Raw genomic sequence first — 19945 nt, 5'->3', positions numbered from 1 at the left:
TAGGATGTTTCCAAGGTTATATAATGACAAGCAATGTAAAGTGAGTTTTTTTTTATTTATCTCCGTGCATACAGTGAGTGTATTTAGGGGGGATTCTAGTAAGGAGCATCTCTGGGCTAACATGTATGAATATTTAAAATTTTAATAGGCAGGGGAAATAGCCCTTTAAAGAGGCTATACCAGTGTGCACCCGCCCCTGCGGAAGTGTGTGTTTCCTTGGTCTCATACACCTTGCCGGTACTGTATTTAACTTCTCAGTGTTTGTCTGTTAGGCAAACTGGAATTTGTTACTGAAGAAGAAAGAGAAAGTATGATTGCATAGGAAACCATTCGTTTCAGCCTTACAATTAATTCTCTTTTCAATATTACATCTCTCTTTTCTTTTTTCTTGACTTATAAGCCAACTTGAAAAAGTTCAGCATGCAGTTGGATAACAGAAGAGACAGGGGTATCCGTTTCTTATTCCCCGCCTTAGTTTTCACCAGTAAATGTGATTATTCTTGTTTTCTTGTAGCTTCCATATTGAGTCAAGAACGTTTCTTAGTTTGCTTTGTATTCTTAGTTTGCTATGAGTTTTGTTTTTGTTTTAATCAGAGATGGGAGCTGTATAATGTTGCCTGAGGTCCTCCTGTGGGTTTTTTTCTCCTTTTGTATGTATTACAGTGAATTACACTAATATAGTTTTAGTATTGAAAGACTGTTGCATTCTTGGAATAAATATTTAGTCATGGTGAAATTGATTTGCTACTATTTTTATAGGATTTTTATAAATTTTATTGAAGTATAGTTGATTCAAGTTGCTACTATTTTTCCTTTAAAATTTTTACTATATGTTTGTAGAGAAAATTGACTTGTTTTCATATAGCCCTTGCTGGCTTTGGCATAGGAGTTATTTTAGCATTATAAAATAATTATGATAGCCTTTTCACTTTTTCCATACCACAGAACAGTTGCTGCAAGCTGGAAATTATCTTCTGCTGAAAGGAGTATGGAAATTCATTCAAACTGTTTTAACAGCTAACTTTTTGAGGGTAGATATGTTCCATCTTTCTATTGTTTTTGAACTTTTTAATGTCTCTTATTTTATGCCAATTTTGATAATGTTTTCCTAATAAAATTATTTGCCTCAATTTTCAAATGTATTGGGTAAAACTTCTCATAATGTTCTATCATTTTTTATAAACCTCACAACCATTTTTAGTGTTCCCTTTTTTATTCTTTGTTTCTTCTCCCTTCCTCCTTTTTTTTGAAATTGATTTGCCAAACCATCTGGATTTTATGTAAATACTTCTGTTTTTAAGTGTTGGCAACTAATTTGATTAAAAAAAAAAAAAAAAACTGAATTGTCCTGACAAAATACTGGCACTGGCTAGATTTGAACTGATAATGATTCAAAACTATATTCCTTCTTCTTTCTAGTAGGAAAAGCTTCATTTTTAACAAATGTTTAAACTCTCATTTTACTTTCAATGATGAGTTATTCAGAAGCTATAGTCTCTCCAGATAAGACCAGAATCTAAGGAAACTTTCAGTTTTTCCTTCCTTTCTTTCCTTAACATTTCCCATGTTGACTGCACCTGGGATTTAAATTAAAATTTGTTATTGCAATTAAAAAAATTTATAATTTGCCTTTATTTGCACTTAACCTTACAATTTACTGTTTGCTTTGCTCACCATACTTCCATGTTCCATTTTCCTCTTGTATTTGTTTTTCATTCTCCTGTAGTATGTCCTGCAGTAATTCTTTTAGTTAGTGTCTGAGAGTGATAACCTTTGAGTTTCACATACTTGAAAATATCTTTATTTTGCTTTTACATACAAATTATATAGCTTAGGAGCATCAAATTTTAAGTTCAAAGTAGTGTTATCTCATAACTTTAAAGATACGTTTCCATTATCCTCTTGTATCAATTATTATTGAGAATTCTGTTTAAACCTAATACTGATTTTGTTTTCTTCAGTGTTTATAATGGAAGCTTAGTGGGTTTTTTTTTTTTCTTTCTTTCTTTTTATTCTTAGTGTTCCCAGACTGACTGTGATCTGTATCCTCTGTACTTATCATCTCTTTGATTTTGAGGGCTAATGTCTTTATATTTGAGAAATGTTCTGTTAATTTTTTTGAAACATTTCCTCCTGTTGGCTGTATCTATTCTGTTTCAGGAATTATGATATATAAGTGTTTAAAGATTTATATCTATCATTGAGGTCTCCATGTTTTTCTTTCAAGCTCTGATATTTTTTCTTCTTTTGCCACTTTCTTATGTACTTTCTTTGCTCAGTTTTACAGCATACATCCTCACTGTTTTAAATAGAGCTTATATACTTTAAAGTGTACAGATCAGGACTTCCCTGAAGGTCCAGTGGCCCAGACTCCACACTCCCCGTGCGGGGAGCCCAGGTTCAGCCCTTGGCCAGGGAGCTGGATCCCACATCCCACAAAGAAGAGTCTGCACACCGCAGGGAAGATCAGGGACCCCGTGCTCTGCAACGAAGACCCAGTGCAGCCAAGTAAATAACAATGCTGTAAAAATAAAGCATACAGATCCCAAGTGCTTAACACTAATTAACATACAGAGCAGTGGTCTGATTCCAAGAGGTCTCCTGGGGCCCCTTTCCAGGCAGTCTCTGCCCTTCACTGGAGACCACCATTCTAAGAGCTTGCCTGGTTTGAACTTCACATGCATGGAATCAGTTCACTCTTTTGCATCTGGTTTTTTTCTGTGAGGCTTTTTCTCATGGTGTTGCCTGTCTCAGTGGTTTGTTCCTTTGTGAGAAGTGTGTCATTATATGAATATAATTTGTTTGTCCAGACTTACTGATGAGCTTTTGGACTATTGAGAAAAATCACGATGAACATTCTTGTACAAGTATTTTATGGACATATGCACTTATTTCTCTAACTATTCACTGTTACCTCTCTTTTGTTTCTTAGCCTATCCAATTTTTAATTTAAAAAATTTTGGGTCATTTCTAAGATCTCCTTTTGGATTTCTGTGTATGATATACATGAAGGGTGATTTGTTCTACTGAATATATTATTTCTTTTTATTCTCTTTTCTCTTCTATGGACTGGGTTATTTTTGTGCGTCCTATTTGGGTCTCTCTTTCATGTGATAGTTCCGCGTTGTGTTTTCACCTTTGTCTTTGAGTTTAAGACGGTTTAGAGCCTCTTGTGCGTCTCTCCCCTTTGAGTGTGAGAAAGAGGCGGAAGAGCTTGATAATGCTGTGGCCAGCTCTGGGCCCCGGGCTCTGGCTCTGGGGACCCTCCTGGACATGCCTGCTCCTGGAGCCCTGGGGCTGGTCACCCTGGGTCCTCTCGGGGATGTGAGGAGGTTCCGTGGGGTGTGGGGGCACCCATGGGCTGGTCACCCGATCCCCTCGGGTGTGAGGGAGGCTCCCTGGGGTGTGGGGGCGCCCCGGGGTCCCCTCGAGGGTGAGGAGGCTTCGTCGCAGTGAGGGGGATGTTGGCCGCGGACGCACAGGGCTGGCTCCCACGAGCACTGCACCCGCTCCCTCCGCCCCGGCTCCTTGTGCCCTGCAGCTGTCCTTCACCTTCTTTTGTAGCAATCTAGATTTTGTTATTTACATATTTCCTTTTCACTTAGATCGAGTTCTGTTTTCTACCAGCTTTGTGAATGTTTTGTTTTCAAATTTATTTTTGATGTTTGTCTGGACTTGGAGCCGCAGAGGAGGCGTCCATGGGCTCCCCGGTGGCTCGGGGTAGAGTTTCCCCGCAGCGCAGGAGCCGTAGGGGACGAGGGCTCAGCCCCTGGGTCTGGAAGCCCCCCTGGAAGAGGGCACAGCAGCCCCTGCAGAGGGGGTCCCTGGGTCGGGGAGCCCCCCTGGAAGAGCACACAGCAGCCCCTGCAGAGGGGTCCCCTACAGAGGGGTCCCCTGGAGAACCCCTGGGGCCGGGGAGCCTGGCAGCTGCAGCCCCTGGGGCCACACAGAGGTAGATAGGGCCGGCAGGAGGCTCCAGGCAGTCCTGTTCTGCCGTCTTGATCCCCTCCCTCCATTAATGAAGGGTCAGACAATAGCAATAACTTCTCTGTTATAAACATGGTTAAACACTAGAGATATTAAGAGAGAAGGCCCTTTATTCAAACTTCATAAAATATGTGAATTTTGGCCCTCTTTTTGTTAACATTTACCTGTGGTGGTGGTTTAGTTGCTAAGTCGTGTCCAACTCGTGCAACTCATAGACTGTAGCCTCCAGGCTCCCTTGTCCAGGAGATGCTCCAGGCAAGAATACTGGAGTGGGTTGCCATGCCCTTCTCCAGGGGATCTTCCCGACCCGGGAATCGAACCTGCAGAACTTATGTCTCCTAGGTTGCAGGCAGATTCTTTACAGACTGAGCTATGAGAGAATCCCAGCATTTACTTATAGTCCTTCCCAATTGTAAGAGTTTGGCTCTTTAACCTCCTAAGGCTGTAAGGCTGCTGCTGCTGCTGCTAAGTCGCTTCAGTCGTGTCCGACTCTGTGCAACCCCATAGACGGCAGCCCACCAGGCTCCGCCGTCCCTGGGATTCTCCAGGCAAGAACACTGGAGTGGGTTGCCATTTCCTTCTCCAATGCATGAAAGTGAAAAGTGAAAACTGAAAGTGAAGTCGCTCAGTCGTGTCCGACTCCTAGCAACCCCATGGTCTGCAGCCCACCAGGCTCCTCCGTCCATGGGATTTTCCAGGCAAGAGTACTGGAGTGGGGTGCCGTTGCCTATAAGGCTGTAAGGCAGCAGTTCCCAACCTTTTTGGCACCAGGGACTGATCTCATGGAAGACAGTTTTTCCACGGATTGAGGTAGGGGGTGTGGTTTTGGGATGATTCAAGCACATTACATTCTATTATTATTACATCAGCTCCATCTCAGATCATCAGGCATTAGATCCTGGAGGTTGGGGACCCCTGCTGTAAGGCATTGGGTCTTCAAATTAAGAGTGCATATTCCTATTCCTTTTGCTGCTGCTGCTGCTGCTGCTGGGAGAAGGCAATGGCACCCCACTCCAGTACTCTTGCCTGGAAAATCCCATGGATGGAGGAGCCTGGTAGGCTGCAGTCCATGGGGTCGATAAGAGTTGGACACGACTGAGTGACTTCACTTTGACTTTTCACTTTCATGCATTGGAGAAGGAAATGGCAACCCACTCCAGTGTTCTTGCCTGGAGAATCCCTGCTGTCTATGGGGTCGCACAGAGTCGGACACGACTGAAGTGACTTAGCAGCTTCAGTTGTGTCTGACTCTGTGCGACCCCTTAGACAGTTGCCCACCAGGCTCCCCCATCCCTGGGATTTTCCAGGCAAAGTACTGCAGTGAGGTACCATCGCCTTCTCTGTTCCTTTTGCTATAAACAATATTTTGCTAGATTCAAAGTATCAGTTTTAAATGAAAATCTCCTCTTGACTGAATTTCCATTTTCAGGAGATGTCCTCACATACCCTAAAATATACTATTGGAAAATTATCTCCTAACTATTTAATTTTCATTAAGATTTTAACATGTGGATGATAAACTTTGAGAAACTGGATTTTATGGATACAACACGTGAAGTTCCATGAGTAATGAGGTATTTGAATCCTGGAGATGTCAGCTGTGGTTTTGGAGGCTGCAGGCTTTTAACACTTAAACTGGAATCTAGTAGAAGTTGAAAAAAAGTCCTTGGCTTGTTCTTGTAGCAATTGGCTGAAAAATATCCATTGACTAAGACAGTGGCATGTGGGTATGCTATGTCATAAAGCATTAGGAGCATAATACATCATAGAGACTCCCTGCAAACTGATTTTCTGGGATTAGAGGTAATGTTTCACTCAGCCAGTTGCCTGTTAAAATATCGACTAACTTGAAGCAATTTTATTTTTATTTCCCTTTTTACCTTCCTTTCAAATTTACCTCTAAGAGGATTTCCAGTGACTACCATTTTGGTAAAGAATGATAAATTTCAGCAGCTCCAAAAGGATAAAGAATCAGTATTAACTTGCAATCAACACAGTTTTTAGATATTTAACCCCGCCCCCTGCCAAATTGTGCACTTTTAAATACTTGTCAGGAAACTCAGTCACGTTTTTCTTTTTTAATTTTATATTACAGAAGTCTTTGTATCTCTCAACTTTGGCTTCTACACTGCATGTACCATTTCATACACTTTGAAGTGTCATTTTACTTTTATTGATGCTCAGAGGACCAAATGGTTACAAACCTCTTCTTAGTGGTGAGAACCAGGTGGCACTAGCGCTAAAGCAGCCCTGCCACCGCAGGAGATAAACAGATGCGCGGCCCATTCCCGGGTCAGGAAGCCCCCCCTCCCCGGAGGAGGGCGTGGCAGCCCCCGCCAGCGTTCTTGCCTGGAGAGTCCCACGGACAGGAGAGCCTGGCGGGCAACCGTAGGGCCGCAGAGAGTCCAACACGACGGAAGTGACTTAGCAAGCATGTCTAAGGCCGCTGCTGCTGCTGCTGCTAAGTCGCTTCAGTCGTGTCCGACTCTGTGCGACCCCAGAGACGGCAGCCCACCAGGCCCCCCGTGCCTGGGATTCTTCAGGCAAGAACACTGGAGTGGGTTGCCATTTCCTTCTCCAGTGCATGAAGGTGAAAAGTGAAAGTGAAGTGGCTCAGTCGTGTCCAACTCCTAGCGACCCCATGGACTGCAGCCTACCAGGCTCCTCTGTCCATGGGATTCTCCAGGCAAGAACACTGGAGTGGGTTGCCATTTCCTTCTCCAATGCATGAAGGTGAAAAGTGAAAGTGAAGTCACTCAGTCCTGTCCGACTCTTAGCGACCCCATGGACTGCAGCCCACCAGGCTCCTCCACCCATGGGATTTTCCAGGCAAGAACACTGGAGTGGGGTGCCATTGCTTTCTCCTGTATAAGGCTACATACATATAAAAATATATGTACATATACAAATGTGAGTCTGGAAAGATTTTAATTCAGTATTGCCAGAGGCACAGAGGACGAGATGGTTGGATGGCCTCACCGACTCCATGGACATGAGTTTTGAGTAAACTCTGAGAGTTGGTGATGGACAGGGAGGCCTGGCATGCTGCAGTCCATGGGGTCTCAGGGTTGGACACAACTGAGCGACTGAACTGAGAGGCAATGTTTAATTATTATGCGTAATAATTACTTAATTTTAGGATGTGGTATTACTCAGAAAAAGAGAGAAAGCTTATATATGGCGAAGCTCTGTGGTGTTAGACCTTAAAGAATTGAGTTATTCTGTTACTTTATGTTTCAGTAGCTGTAATAATGTTTTTAGGTCATTCCTCTGTATGCTTTATTTCTCCCAACTGAGATGATAGTGTTCACAGAGGCAAGAGTTTTGCTTTTGCTAGTTACAGTACTTTAAACTGTGATCAATAGGAAAGATGCTTGGGAACTTTAAAGTCACTTGTATTCCACTGGACAGTCATGCATACCTACTTGTGTGGGAAGAGGATATCAACATAAACCCACATAATCATTGAATTTCACAAATTTATGCAATAATGAGTTTCAATAAACAATTTGGAGAATTGAACATTTGTTTGATTGTTTTCTCTTGCAGTGACACTTAAATAGTTCAGAATAATTTGCGAAAGGCCTTTCTCAGTTACTAAAAAGTTTAATGAAAAGTTTAAAAGAAATGTACTTCTATAACATTCAAATAAACGTACAATTTATATATTGTATTATTACACTGTAATATTATGGACAGAGACCCTGTTAGGTCTATGTGAATAAATAGGTAAGAGAACTAAATATATAAGTATTTATTAAGTGCTATGAATTTATGGTTGATTATTTTCTCAGCAAGGCTTACCAGACATCTTAAAGAAGTCTCTGCCTTCTGCAGAAAAAGTACTCGGTCCTTTCCTTTCTGAAGAAATTAGAGGGAGACTAAAAAGGGATGGTTTCAAAGTGACTATAGAATATTTTTAAAATATGTATGTATGATAGATCTCCTTTCATAGGAAAAAAGTGATCTTAGAGAGTTCTAGAAAGGACTGTACAATGCCTTGAAACACTAGCTCAGTGGCAGTAGGGTATCTCAGGATGGTAGGGCACTTCAATGGGGAGACCCCTCAGAGTGCCCTAGTGAATGGCGCCTCTGGAGCACAGCCTCATGTGAATGGCATCCGTAGGGCATTACAACACAGGGGCTTGCCCAGAGAGATGAGATTTTGTCACTTGCCTGAAATGAATACAACTTGCACACAACTCCCTTTGTTTGAAGTAAGTTTAGTCAGGCTGGAACTGATCATGTTTTGTTGTTGTTCAGTTGCTCAGTCATGTCCAACTCTTTGTGACCCCATGGACTGCAGCATGCCAGGCTTCCCTGTCGTTCATTATCTCCCGGAGTTTGCTCAAACTCATGTCCATTGAGTCAATGATGCCATCCAACCATCTCGTCCTCTCTTGTCCCCTTCTCCTGATCAAGTATGTTGACCTGAGAAGTCAGGGTAGGATAATGGATACTAATGGGGGAAAGAGTGAGGTCAGGCTAAAGTTCAGAAGGACCTGGATTCCTGGCCCAGTAACTGCAGTTGAATGTGACACACGCTGACTGAACCCCCTGGAAGCAGGAGCTGTGTCTCCATAGCAACACTGGGACCACTTCTGCAGATCTTAAGCTGTCTCTGCCAATCAGCTTTTGCCCTGAGCCATCAGATCCATAACACCGGATGCTGCACACTGAAGGATGCACAAACCAAGCACAGATGAGCCGGAGGGAGGGAGGAAGGGAAATTGTCTCTGAAAGTGATTTTACCCTTCACAGGACAGAAATTATTAATGATCATAGAATACAACTATTCCATCTTTGTGTCAAAATACAGTTAATTCCACAAATTCTGGCCCCCGTTGCTAATGAACTATGTCTTTTTAAGAGCACCTGTATAACTTTATTTTTTGTACTTCATGTATGGCACTCATTATTATTGTATTTTTGTTTGCAGTGTACATGCAAACATACATGTGAATGTATGTTTACTGTGTATTTGTGTGTGTTCGTTAATAGATGTCGAGTGCTCTAAGGATGAGAGTTTCATGGTATTTATCCTTCTGTCCTTTGTACCTGTTTCCATGCTGGCATTTAGCTCGGCATCTGTAAGCCCTATTTGAATTGTTGAATATAATTGGGAATGGCTAAACTTAATGAATTGTAGAGCTACTCTTGACTGGATTTAATTCCCAAGTGGACTGGGGGGTGTCCACTGGAGGAGAGGAGTGTTACAGAACCTGTGTTTAGAGTATTATTGATGTCAGATAGTTTGGAAACAGAACTGTCCGTTTTATATACAGCTTGTAAACAAAAACATTAGAAGGTGATTCTTATAAAGAGCACAAGAATGTCTTTCAAAATAAGTATTTTCATAAATCCAGACACCAGTGGTCAATTAATCTTCAACAAAAGAGACAAGTATAACTAATGGAGAAAAGACAGTCTTTTCAGAAAGTGGTGTTAGGAGACTGGACAGCTGTGTGTAAATCAATGAATTTAGAAAACACTCTCAAAATAAACTCGAAATGGCTTAAAATATGACTTGACACCATAAAATTCTTGGCAGAGAAGTTAGGCTAAACATTCTCTGACATAAATCATACCAATATTTTCTTAGGTCAGTCTACCCAGGCAATAGAAATAAAAGCAAAAGTAAACAAATGGGATCTAATCAAACTTATAAGCACTTGCACAACAAAGGAAACCATAAATAAACCGAAAAGACAGCCTATGGAATGGGAGAAAATATTTGCTGATAATATGACCAACAGAGCTTAATTTCCAAAATATACAAACAGCTCATAAAACTGAATAACAAAAAAAACCCCCAAACAAACCAATAAGTGGGCAGAAGACCTAAACAGACATTTCTCCAAAGAAGACATACAGATAAGCAGTAGGGACATGAAAAGATGTCCAATATCACTAATTATTAGAGAAATGCAAATCAGAACTGCAGTGAGGCACCACCTCACGCCAGTCAGAATGGCCATTGTTGGGAAGTACAGATAGCAAATGCTGGAGAGTGTGGAGAACGTGGGGCCCTCCTGGCCTGTTGGTGGGAATGTACATTGCTATAGTACAGTGGAAAACAGGATGGAGTTCCTCAAAAAAACTGAAAATAGAATGACCGCAAGATTCAGCAATCCCACTCATGGGCATATATCTGGACAAAAATAATTCAGAAAGATACATGGAACCAACCTAAAAGTCCATCAACAAATAAATGAATGAAGAAGATATGATATGAATTAAATAATGCTATGGATGGATCTAGAGATTATCATACTAAGTGAAGTAAATTAAAAAGAGAAAGACAAGTACCATATGATATCACTTAATGTGGAAACCTAAAAGTGACACAAGTGAACTCGTCTATGAAATAGACTCACAGACAAAGCGCAGATGGTGGTCACCGCAGAGCGGGGAGGGCGGCCTGGGAGTCTGGGGTGAGCAGGTTCAGACTGTTGTGTGCGGCATACCTGCGTCACATGACTGCACCCCAGAAACTAACACAGCCTTGCTTCAATAGTAGCATTGTTTTTTGCTTTGAATATTTCTTTTTAAAAACTTTTTTTATTAAGGATAATTGCTTTACAGAATTTTGTTGTTTTCTGTCAAACCTCGACATGAATCAGCCATAGGCATACATATATCCCCTTCCTTTTGAACTTCCCTCCCATTTTTAAAATTTTTGTTTTCATATGTCTGATTGTGATTTACTGATGGAATGAGGACATTACCCAGACATCATAAAAGGGGGCCAATTTTGAAACAGGATAGACTTTTAAATGATTCTTCTAATAGTTTGTCAGGTAATAGTGATAACCTCTTAGTTTTAAAAATCAGCAAATTACAGCTCCAGGAAATTACAAGCTTGATAAGAAGACGCCTTCTGAAGTCCCTGGAAGTATTATTGTATCTTAAAAAGGCAGAAGAAAACAAGTTCTTTCACTGTTTTCTGAGATTTAAAGTAAGTCTGCCAGTTATATAACCTAGTTATTAACCAGAAAGACCTACCAACAGTCTTGTCTTCAATACCCGTGCTTCTTCTCCTACATTATGCTGCTTTATTATAATTAAAATTTATGCAGATGATCAAGAACTTGGCAAAGAAAATGAACACTCCAGAATTCTAAATACAGTTATTTCTATAAGAAAGCCAACTGTTCCGTAAAAAATCTAGGCTGAATGACCTAGATCACAAACTGAAAGGCTTGCCGAGACACGTGCGGCCGTGTGAATCCCTGAGATGTAGGTTATTCACCAGACGGTGCTGTGACGCAGTCAGCCGCACATGTGCACTGGCAGAGACCGAAACCAGGAGGGAAGCGAGCCAGAGAGGGAACGCTATCACGCTGTGGGCCTCTGAGAATGTTTATTTTTTTTAATTAAAACACAGAGCAGAAAGAATTCAGAGTGCTTGAATATATTGCTTCAGAATATTAATTGAATATCAGTGTTGATTGTATTGTTGCCATGATACCAATAAGGGAGAGGGCTAGGGATTTTTTGCCATCTTCTTTAGACTAAATTTCTGGACGTGATGGTCCTGCCTGTTACATATTCATTCAGATAAGATCTGGAAGGGGAGAGGACTGTGGGGGCAGTGTTTCTGCAGTGCTGTTGATATTGGCAAATACATTGTGGAGAGGTCTTGTTGGCTTTTTCTATTACCTCATTCTGTGGCCAGGGTGCTGCTTGGGTAGGTGCCAAGAGATGAAGCAGAGGCATCTGTGACCTCCAGGCCTGTGGATCTGGGTCCAGGCCCATGGAGCTGGGGTCCAAGAATCCCTGACGGTGATACGGGGAGAGTTCTGCCTTCTTATCCTGGGACCCAGCCCTACTGGCCTGGCCAGAGATTTCTCGAACCTTAATTTCTTGTTCTAACTTTTTAACTTAAAAGCGTTCGAATCCATTTTCTTTCCTGAAACCCTAACCTAACTGATGCAGCTCCTATGATAAAATGCAGTTGTTTCCTCTCGCCCCCTTCCCCCACATCTGTATTAAGTCTTGTATGAGGCCTGATTCCATGTCGAATTTCAAAACAAACATCGTTACCTCATGCGTCTCTCTCTAGAAGGAAGAGAAGAATAACATTTCAGGAGAAGCGGGTTAACCTTATTCATTAAAACTCAGATCATTTTGGAACATGAGAAGATTATCAAGAGAGAGAAAGGTAAAAATCAAGTTCATAAAGGTTTACGGTCATGTTTGCAACTTAAATACATCAAAGTAGAAGATGAAAGAATGGTTGCTTCTCATGAAGAGCGGTTATCTCAAACTGGCAAAGAAATTTCCTGGAATTAGGGCAATGAAGTTTCGATTTACTGCACTTTTTTCTCCCAAGAGAGTTGAGGGACATTGAAGGATGGCCTCATAGTGCTCGGTGGCGCTGATGGAAAGCTGAGTCGTTCAGTTCATACCTGATTATCTGTCTGATGTTGAAAATGTATGTTTCCTAATGTTAATTTACTTTCAAAAGTTTGGAAGCTAATGTGGAAACTGAAAAAAAAAAGTCCAACTAAAAAATAAAGACTGATAGTTTTATTAACCTCTGGTAATTCACCACTGGTTAATATTTACATGTATTTGCTTTCAGTCAATTTTTCTAGGTATGCAGTGCTTGAAAAAAAATATCAGTAATGTAAGAGTATATTTCCCATTTTAGAAGTAGAACTTTATAAATGATTCAGTTAGATCACGGGCTTCCCTGGTGGCTCAGTGGTGAAGAATATGCCTGCCAAGTAGGAGATGTGGGTTCACTTCCTGAGTTGGGAAGATCCCCTGGAGAAGGAAACGGTAACCCACTCCAGTATTCTTGTCTGGTGAATCCCATGGAGAGAGGAGCCTGGTTGGCTACAGTCCACGGGGTCACAAAAGAGTCGGACACAACTTAGTGACTAAACAACAACAACAACAACATTAGATAACATTTTCCTGTTATCCCTAGTTTTGATTCCTTCACTTCCACTTAGCCCCAAATAACTTTAATTAGCTCTGTGTGTTTCCTTTCAGTTCATTTTTAATATGTTTATCTGCATGTACATATGGCAGCAAATACGTAGGTTATCACTTTATGTTAGCTCTGTCTATATCAGTAAGATCACACTCTATGTATATTTTTGCAACCTACTTTTTTTCCTTCAACAATATATTTTTGAGCTCTATCCTTGTATTTGCATATAGTGCTACCATATTTGGCTCATCAGGATTTTTGTATTGCTAAAATAGAAAAAAAATTGCCAATGAAACTGACATATTGAAAGAGCTCTTTTAGATTTATTTTGATGAACATTTTATCACTTACCACTCGATGTGTAGAAAGAAAAATAAAAGAAAAATTAGCTAAGATATTTCTAAAATCTCTTCACGTTTAGAGTAAATTCTTCTTGAATCACTACTTGGATGATACTCAGCTTTTTCTAAAATCATCCTCTATGCCATTGAAAGTATTGATGAAACAGCACTTCTTTAAAGTATGCTCTGCCATTATCTCTGGAACTTTCTTCGAAGTTGTTCATACCCACTGTATCAGTTTTGACACTGACACTTTCTGAATTTATTCAGAAAGTGAGTGGAATGTTTACAGATAACTCATTCTTAAGGTAGTTCTTAACATGCTTTGTTCAATGCACCTTACAGGATTGTAGTTGCCCATGCATGCCATTAAGAATAACAGCCCATTTTTTGCATATTTAATGAATGTCAACAGAAGCCTATATGCTGTCTAGAGAACAGAGGTTTTATGATAAAATCAATTGTTAGAAGCAACTCTATTTTATGTAATAAAGTATGGAAAAATACAACTTGAAGATGGTGAAATGCAAGTTCATTTTTAACTACTACATAGTATTCCATTTTAAAATCTATAACATCTCTCTGTCTACTCTTGGATGTTGTTTTCTTTCTTGCTATTCTCTTTCATTTGAAAAACCTTTGTATTTTCATAAATTGTGTCATCATAATGTTTAAAACTGGTAACTTGTGAGGTTTTTGTAAAATAGGTATAAGAATTCAAATATGTTAAACTTTAATATGTGATTAAAATAAGTAACTAATGACAGTGTAGTTGTTAGGTGAAAATTGCAGTCTCCTTTCTTTAAACATGCTATTATCACCATCAATTATTTAAATACTGTACTGTATATCTCACTTATAACTGTAAACCAGATTTTCAAAATTTACATTGATAGCAGATGATTGTGGGCAACAAATATTTCAAATTTGGCTTTGACATTTTTAAACTTAAATATAAATATGGATTTGTTAAATATTAATCAGTATATTCATTTAAAGGGCTTATATTAGTAGTTTGATATTGCAAGGCACTATATTGGGTAATATGAGAAATATAAAGATAGAACTGATATGAACTAAAAAGTTGCTCAGCCTTCTCATTATGGCTCTTTATCAGAGTAATTCCCTGTCTCTCACTCGTCACCTCAGATTTGGGGGTGCACTTGCAGGGTATGTGCCAGGCACAGCAGGACCCCCCCCTTCTAAAAGGGAACTTTGTGCAGAGCTGCACATGCTTCTCTGGAGCGCCGCAGGGGGAGCTCCTGAGCTTTAAAGTCTCCTGGACAGGCAGAAGGGCCTTGAGGAAGAGAAAGACATTACCTCTTCTTAAAATTTTTTTTGCTCATTTGGAAGTTAAACATGCTAATGCATTTCCAGTATTGCTGAACCCTATGGAAATAAGTAAGAGTGTAGTCAGATTTTTTTTGCCCATCTAGTTTACATTTTCTTTTGTTTCTGATTTCTTTATCATCTTTGATCTATGAAAAAGATCTTTATTGTAGTGAAAGTGAAAGTTGCTCAGTTTTGTCTGGCTCTTTGCAATCCCATGGACTGTAGCCTGCCAGACTCCTCTTCAAAAAACAGCAAATTCACTTTATCACAAAATCATATATGGAACATAACTATACATCAGTAGACTCTATAATCTTGTCATATATTACACAGGCTGGAAATACTGGATGTTTTCTGATTTTTTTTAACATTTCATACATGATACATATGGAATGTCTGTCACTAAAATAAGAGCTGTATCACATACTGTTCTTTTGGCTGGAGCATAAAAATAAAGCCCTACTGCATGAAATTGAAATGAATGAAAATTGTCTTAAAATGATCATGGTGTACCAGAATGAAAAAAGTCCATATTTCAAACTATGCAGAAATAAATACACTAATGAACAGCTAAGTATAATTTGGAAAATGAAATACACAAACACATCCTGAGTTGTCCGTGTATCTCTTTGTGCATTTTAATGAATCCTACTAAATCTGTACTTTTCAGTCTCTGATGTGTTTACACGATTCATAGGTTGCCAATGTGATTTTCATGAAAATCAGAATGCCTTGGTACTTTACTGACTTAATTGTTCAATAACATAATGTGTCATCTTGCTAAAACATTTATAAACACACTTAAAAGTGCTGCGAAAATTGCGGTTCCCATGTACACTGATGCCACCCACTGTACCGTGTACCTGGCTCTGGGGTTGCAGTGTCTTCATTCGTTCAGCACTCATGCTTTCAATATAGATCATTTCTCATATCTGGTTTTGATTTTTTTTTCATGACTGTAGTTCTAACTGCTGTGCTCTTAGAATGAAGTGACATGGTCATCTGTTTCAGGGGTAGTCCCCTTGAAGGTGGGTTGTTCATGTTCCTTGTCAGGGCTGTTATGATCAGAATGACACAATTAATGCTTGTTATTGCAGATAAATCTCTGCTCTACATTGTATACTTATGCCTGTGGTAATCTGTGTGGTTTCCCTGTGGTAATCCATTTTTCTGATAATACGAGTTCCAACACTCTGTTGAGGAGGATCCTATATCACTCTCAGATTTGCTGTGTGTAGCCATGATGCTGCCATTGACCTTGGCTGGAATGAATGGAACACTCGTCATAATCTGTCACGGGCTGTGTGCCATTCTGACCAGAATACAAAATATATGTTATTAGGCTAGGAATACACTCCTGTTAGAAAAAATGGTGGCATGCAAAATGCAACGAAATCCAAATTAGAACCGTGATAGTGACATCTAAGGGTTAGACGGTTCCGGGTTCTGTACATAGTAGCATTTGACATCTCACTTTAATCACTAAAATAGCTCTCTTGAGGTAATTCTTAGCATTTTCTCTTGGTAAAGATGAAGAGGTGGTGCTCCAGAGAGTGTATAACTTTACACACTGGGATCACATGGCTGTGCAGTTTGGTATCTGGCAATACCATATAGAAAATTTTTACTCATTAACTTTTAGCAGACTGATTTTTGCTTCTGTGTCCATATTACAGGAATACTAAATATGAAATTAAATTAGCATAGTAATTATGAACACTGGTAGTACTTTAATAAATTATGTAGCAGATTTTATATACTGCTTTACATTTAACAAGGCTCTGAAGCCCAGAATGTTCCACATGTAGAAGAGTTTGCCCCAAATCACGTGACTGTTAAGTTTCAAAGCCAGGACTTAAACCCAGTTCCTCAGGATCCAAATTGCATGCCATTTTTTTTTGTACCTAACATTAATCTAAAAGTTTATGACAATGTTGCTGGTTTAAATACTTCATTAGTCACTAATATTGTAAGTTGCTTTTTTAATGTAGCATTTCTAATAGCCAAATATCAAAATATAGAACACTAAAGATTAATCCTGTTAAGAACTTGTGAATTGACATTAGAAAGAAAAACCAGGGGTTTCCCTGGGGCTCAGTGGTAAAGAATCCACCTGCCAGTGCAGGGGACATGGGTTCGATCCCTGGTCCAGGAACGGCCCACGTGGCTCTGACCAACTCAGCCCCTTCGCGCAGCCGCTGGGCCCGCGCCTGAGAGCCTGGCCTCCGCAGGGGAAGGCGCTGCCGTGAGGAGCACGCCCAGCGACTGCTGGAGGAGAGCTCCCCGCTTACAGCAGCCAAGGCCCCGAGCAGCCAAAAGTAAATACGTTTTAAGAAGATATTAACAAAGCAGAACTGCTAATAAATCTCATTTCTTGATTCCTTAATGGGTGAAGCTCTTTGAAATTAAAGTTTTCAGTGTTTTAGATAGGTTCATCCCTTCGTGATGCTTAGCGTTCATTCTCTCTCTCTCTCTCTCTCTCTCTCTCTCTCTCTCTTTTCCCTCAGCAAAGCATTTAGCCTTTGTGTGTGTTCCTGAGACTTTTTTGGAAATCACAGGTAATCAAATTCCATGACCTCTTTGACCTATTTGTTTTAAAGATTGCTGATTAGTGGGGATATTAGTGTCTTTTGATAAGAACTGCCTCACTGAACCTTAACTGTTCAGTTTTTCTTTTTGTCAGATTCCTACAGGTACATACAGACAGAAGACAACTGCACATTTTTTCTTTCCAAAAGGATAAACAGGCCACTAGGGAAGAAACCTGAATACTGTTCAGAATAGACAGATGGTACTTAAGTAGGAGAGATGAGTCACGCCAGAAAAGGCAGGTTAGGAACAAAGTCCCAGAGAAAGTTGGTGTGGATTTGAGTGATTTTAGTAAAGTTTAGAAAAGATCAACAAAAAGCTTTGGTTAATAAGTAGAAAATACAACTTTCATATTAGATTTTACATGAAATCTTGCATAATTTAGATTTCATATATTGTTTTGAATTTTAATATTGTTAATGGTGATGGAAAGAATTACTAGATATTAATAAAAGTTATTTGCAAGCATATATAGTATTTACTATGACCGTTATATTAACTATTTTGTCAAGATGTATTTACATTCTATTTTGTATTTTAATACTTTATAAGGTGATAGAAATTAGGATTAGATTCTTATGTAATAGTTTGTCTTTCAAATACTATAGCATTTACTAACCTGACTGCTACAGAAGATGTAATATCCAAAAATTGGCCACCTCATATTAAAAAACAAATTAAAAATTGCATTTTAACCTTTTTATTGCCAAAAACACTCCATAAATATAGAGAAATAGATAATTATCAGCACTCCAGGAGCCTCCTGCCTTTCTTTTCCTAATCATATTACTTTCCTTTCTATGCTAATCAACTTCCTTACTTTCCTTTGTAATTTTACCGTTTGCATTTCTAAATAATATAGTTTAGTTTTGCCTGTTTTGAATTTTATATAAAAAATTATGCAGTAATACTATTTTGGTTTTTTCTCTTGCTCAAATTAGGTTGTTAAGATGTATTCATGTTTTGGGTATTGTTGTAGCTATTTATTTTCATTGCTGTATAGTACTCTATTGTAAACATAAACCACAATTTATTTTTCTGTTCTGCTGTTCCTGGAAAGATGGGTTGCTTCCAAGTTTTGGCTATTACGAATAATGATGCTCTGAACATCTTGTTTTGTAACCCAGTATATGTGAGTTTCTCCAGGGTGGATGATCAGAAGTGGAATTGATGCTCATAGGGGATGCATAATTTCACTTTATTAGATAATGCTCAGTTTTTTTCCCAAAGATATTGTATCTACTGAAAGCACCACTGATACTGTATGAGAGTCTAAATTGCTTCATGAGTTTGACAAACTACAGTATTTTGATTTAGTGCCTTAGTTATCTTAATTTGCATTTTTATGATTACAAATCACATTGAGCACTGTTTCATCAGTTTTTGCCTATTCAGATTTTCTCTTTATGACGCTTCCGTTCAGGCCTTTGGCCCAGTTTTCTGTTATGTTGGCTGTCTTTTTCATGCTGATTTATGAAAATACTTTTATGTATTTTGGTTTCAAGCTCTTAGTCTCCCTTTTCCTTATAGCAGAGCACAGGACAGAGGGTTTGTCTGCTCTGACTTCATTAGGAACTGCAGGCCTAGAGAGAAAGCGTGAGGAGCAGGATGAGTGACACGGAAGAGGAGGGCAGGAAAGACAGGAAGCATCGCTGAGCAGGCTGCCCCGTGTGCAGCGCCCTGCTGCATCGCAGGAGCTTGTCCGCAAGAGCGGGAAATGCCTTTCAGGATCTTCCAGTGCAGGAGAGAAAAGGGAAAAGAGTTACCTGCTAGCTGTTGTTTCCTGCTGGCTAAAGGCCCACCCAAAGGGTGTTAACTGACCCACACTTCTGGGTGCACAGACGTGGTGCTGAGTGGCACCTGCTGGTGCAGTGGGAAAGCTCATGGTGGCTGCAGAGGCTGAAACCAGGTATGAGGTAAGCTATCCGGGTTCCACAGGGACTTCATTTTTTGAGAATACCAGACGTCCTCTCAGTAGCCCCTTAAGGTAATGACCTGTCACAATCTCTAGAAGACTTGAGGCAGGAGGGATAGTGAGGCAAGTAGTGATCTCCGTTGTTGCAGGTAATCCCAACACTGCAGTTTATGTGCACTGTAGATTTCTCTCAGCCTCAGTTCTAGACTTTTTCTTACTCTTTGGACAACAATTCAGCCGGTCTTGGTTGCTTGCCTGGTGGATAGTTTCATATTCCTTAGAGATCTAAATCTTTGTTTTTGATGGCTTATATAGCTGTTGCAGTTGCCCATTCACCATTATCACAGATGCACCATGAGATGCCAGCAAGTCACCCCTACTGTGTAGCAGAAACTGTAGCTCCTCTTGATGACTAAGGTTGATTACCCCTGATAATGTAGTAACTCATTTGTCTGTTGAGCTTTAAGTATGAGGAACATTGCAGTATCTCCTGAGAAGGTAGTGTCTTTCTAGGAGCCCAACCCTGGCAGAGTGTAAGCTTGTGGGAACAGGAAGTACAGATTCTACAGTGGCCACTGGGAGTATTGATGAGAAAAGTCAATCCTACCTCTCCCCTTGAATTCCCAGACTTGTGCATTCCAAACCAGTACAATGCTATATATATGCCGTTGGTTCAATATTTAAACTTTGGTCGGGCTTCCCTTGTGTCTCAAGTGGTAAAAAATCCGCCTGCAATGTGGGAGACCCTGGTTCGATCCCTGGGTTGGGACAATCCCCTGGAGAAGGGAAGGACTACCCACTCCAGTATTCTGACCTGGAGAATTCCATGGACGTGGG

General features: G+C 40.0%; 1 protein-coding gene across 1 annotated transcript in view; it reads left to right on the top strand.

Annotated features, from left to right (window-relative positions):
• Window positions 1–19945, top strand: part of CAMK4 (calcium/calmodulin dependent protein kinase IV) — a 259853-nt gene that overhangs the window by 45307 nt on the left and 194601 nt on the right. The window lies entirely within an intron of this gene.

The sequence above is a fragment of the Bubalus bubalis genome, chromosome 9, assembly GCF_019923935.1.
Source record: "Bubalus bubalis isolate 160015118507 breed Murrah chromosome 9, NDDB_SH_1, whole genome shotgun sequence".
NCBI lineage: Eukaryota > Metazoa > Chordata > Mammalia > Artiodactyla > Bovidae > Bubalus > Bubalus bubalis.
Note: the sequence above shows the minus strand (reverse complement) of the source record. Positions and strands in the feature narration are given on the sequence as shown.